General features: G+C 34.1%; 1 long non-coding RNA gene across 1 annotated transcript; it reads left to right on the forward strand.

The window, feature by feature from the left end:
• The first annotated feature begins 1,107 nt into the window (after window positions 1–1,107).
• LOC110110759 lies at window positions 1,108–3,707 on the forward strand. The gene is made up of 3 exons (XR_003700969.1): window positions 1,108–1,333; window positions 2,871–3,286; window positions 3,385–3,707. It is a non-coding gene; the product is annotated as an uncharacterized LOC110110759 (long non-coding RNA).
• Window positions 3,708–3,913: the final 206 nt, after the last annotated feature.

Below are 3,913 nucleotides of genomic sequence, written 5' to 3' on the forward strand. Positions count from 1 at the left end.
TCCTCTCGATCCTGCCTCAAAACATTGAACCGTGCTCTGCGATACTGCTCCTCGCTCTTCAACCACTGCCTTCCCCCAAAACAAGTGTATCACGCGACTGAGGACACTGAAATGGCAGGATCGGGCCTTGGAATGAATCAGAGCCATCGAACCGACTCTTGATTTGGGTGGAAATTCAAATTACCTTGAAAGCTGTTTGGATTTAAATTGGGATTAAATTGAGCTGGCTTGGGTTAAACAAGAGTTCAAATCAAATCTAACTTGGCTCGAGTCGGATTGATTTGGGTTGATTTGAGTTAGGTTTGGATATGGATTTGGTTCAAATTGGCTCGATTAGCATCGGGCTAAGTTCGATCGATTTGATCAAACCAAATTGAACTCAAATTGAAATCGAGCTCGTCGTGGTAAACAAAAATGACTCGGGCTAATTCGAGCTCAGGTTGGGCTCGACGAGATCTAATCAAGTCGATCAAAAGTGCCCGAGCGAAAATAGAGGTCAACAGAGTGTTGTTAAGCATTTCTGAGGCTTCTGATTGTCGATCCTTGTTACTGCAATCATAGCCAATATAATGCATATATGAACTCAACCACATTTCCTTGCTGCTACAATTTTATAATCGGAAAAACTTTATTATTATTGTCGATCCTCATCAGATCCCTATATGTTCCTTTGCTGGTAAGAAAAAAAAAAAAAAGAGCCATCATTTTCCCCTTTGTTACTGTAATCTTTCTACAGACAATAATTATTATGCTTTCTTGTTCTCCAGTGATTGAAGAATGAATCAAATGAAAAGTAATCTGATTGTCGGCCATTGATTAAGGTTCATTTTCCACTTGTTTCACCATTGACGGCCAATGAATAATTTTCTTGTTTTCCATTTTTTTTAATTTTAGTGCCTGGTTCAATCTTAACCCCTTTATCATAAAATTTGGTTCTGAAGCGCTGCGAAAGTAGAGCAAGAATGTTGATGGAATTTCCTGCTTCAATACCAAATAACATAATTTGCTAATTGGTGTGCAAATGTAAATTTTGTATTGTTTGAGGTGTATGATTTCTGTGCTGATTTCTTGTCATAATGTTGGTTTTGTTAGAATGTCAAAAATGTTGATGGAATTTCCTGCTTCAATACCAAATAACATAATTTGCTAATTGGTGTGCAAATGTAAATTTTGTATTGTTTGAGGTGTATGATTTCTGTGCTGATTTCTTGTCATAATGTTGGTTTTGTTAGAATGTCAAATTTATTTTTGATACTGCAATCAAAGGTGTTCTCCAACCTCCAAGGAAAAGGGAGATTTTTAATAAGAAGAAGAGTTCTGGTTGCTTGATGATGTAAGTGCTCTGGTTTTTCTTTTTTTGCACTTGTCATTAACCATTTGAGTTATTTCTAGATCTTGTGTGTGTATTGTCATGATTCCTGCTTGATTTGGCTACTTTTCTTGTAATTATACATATTTTGACTTTTATTTGTTTACATTAAGGCTTTAACAAAATAATATTGGATTGATTGGTAATGGAGATTATTTTTTTTTTTAATTTATTTGAATAGAGTTATTTATTAATTTAAATTATGAATTATGCATTTCTTGATATCTCATGTAGTATCATATAGAATGCCATATATGTTGAATATATGTAAGCTTGGTGATTAATAAAATTGTTTGTTAAGGAATATTTTTTTTTTGGAGAAGGGAAGATGACAAATGCTTGAAGTACATAAGCTAAAAGTTATCGTTAACGATCTTAGGTTAATGGATATTGCTTTATTTGGCATTGTGTGTACCGATGCTGGTGTTTTCGACTTGCTCAGCTCGTTTCTACATGCGTTGGCATTTTGAATGGGGCTACGTGCTTTAATTTATTTTCTTTATTTTGAACTCATTTGCGCATTTTTCTTTAGAAGGTCTCACACCATTTGGCCTTTGTTGTTCCGAGATTGTTTGAAATTTTGATGGTTTTCTTGGCTTGTTGTTGGAAATATTCAGATTCGGCTGTTGAAGCTAAGAACTTTCTTTGATTCCTTCGGTTGATATTGTTCTTTATATTCAGGGGAATATAAAAGGAAGGATCTTTCACTATGAAGGAACTAATTATCGTCAGTGGATTTGGCACTCGCTTGCGGCCATTGACCCTCAGTGTTCCAAAACAATTAGTGGATTTTGCCAACAAACCCATGAACCTGCATCAGGTATTGCTATAATTCATTTCATATATCTCTGCAAAACTTAATTTGAATTTGCACTATTTGCACTCGAATTTTCCATTCAGTTTACCCTTTCATTCGTTTAATATTTCCTATTCTGTGAAGATCACAATCTAGAATTACGGCAATTTGCGTCTTCGTTTTGATATTTTTTGTTGCTTCAATTGAACTGTAGTTTATATAATTTAATCTAATGATATAGCTTATTATAAGAATCTCATGCTTTATCATTCCTTCAAGAACTATATTTTTTTTTTATTTAAAAATTTCCTGGTTAAAGCTTATGCTTTGCGCTTGGAAGGGATCATACACTTTGCTTCACGGCTTTCACACTTTTGCTTTTTAAAATATTGATCATTAAATAGTACCAGCCAAGATGGATTACAAAAGGGGTGTAAGGATTGCTAGCATGCAAGGCCATGAAAAATAGGACATGGCGTGCAGCCGTACTAAAATGAATAAAATCAATTAAGAAATAAAAAAGAAACAGAAATCTTAAAAAAAAAAATTCAAATTCAACAAGAAGACAATGGAAGAAACTACACAGCATACTTGAGTCACTATTACTAGAGTAAACGGAGAAAAGAACGAAGGATTTCTTTCTATCAGAGCTTCAGGAGGCTCCTCAACAAATTTGGCTTTAACAGCATCATTCAACTCCTGCAGAAAGGCGTATACACACTTTTCCTTTGACTACTCAACAAATTTGGCTATCTCCAGATTGAAGCTCTGAAGGAGGTAGGGGTAACTGAAGTTGTTTTAGCGATAAACTACCAGTCAGAGGTAAAATGGAAAAAGTAAAGTTTGTTTGTATTCTTAAACTTCTCGAAATTATTGGCTGATATTTCTGTTATCTGATACTACTTTTTTACTGCTAAACCAACTATGATGTGAACTGATGCTGGCGTGGGAGGTCCAACTGAATGCAGTTGTGTGATGGCTGCAGATATTTTTGATGGCTGCAGGCATCTCCTAACAACAGATTTCAAAAATCTGCCGTGGTCTGTGGGGCTGTGAGGCTTAACATTTCTTTGCTTGCAACTTTTTCTTACCTCAGCACGCGTAGAGGTTTATGCCTCAAGGTGTTTGAAGCAAGTATAAATTTTTTAATATATTATATTCTTATAAAATTATAATATACTTATTAGTAAATATAAGCTTATATTTCTTTTCTTTTCAGGTTAATCAAGCAAGGATTTAGGGTTGAACAAGTGATTGGTAGTCGAGGGACTGACGAAGAGAGAGCTGGATCACATGAGCTATTGTGGTTGCTAGTGAGGTTCACAAATCCTTGGAAGGCCACAGGCAGGAGTTCACATTTATGATTGGAGATGCTCATGATGAAGTTATTTTTTAGAATGGGGAATTTATTAGCTACTAAGTTCACGTTTATTATTTCCATTTTTGTTTTAATATTTCTCTAAATTAATGTCTTATTTCAATAGTTTGAGCTTTTTGGAGAATTTTTTTTTGTATTCACTGCTATATATTTTAAGTCTTTGTATTAGCAAAAAGAGTTGTTAGAGACACCCATATTTTTTACGTAAAAGAGAAAAACCATAGAGTCTCATCAAATTGAATAATTATATTAGTGTATGTTGTCGATGATAAACTTTCCTATATTTGGGGAATACACTGATATAACGTAGTAGTCATAAAAAATAGAAAATAAACTTTATGTTGAAAATTTATATAAATAGTGTTGAAGC

This window comes from Dendrobium catenatum, unplaced genomic scaffold, assembly GCF_001605985.2.
Source record: "Dendrobium catenatum unplaced genomic scaffold, ASM160598v2 fragScaff_scaffold_633, whole genome shotgun sequence".
Taxonomy (NCBI): Eukaryota; Viridiplantae; Streptophyta; class Magnoliopsida; order Asparagales; family Orchidaceae; genus Dendrobium; species Dendrobium catenatum.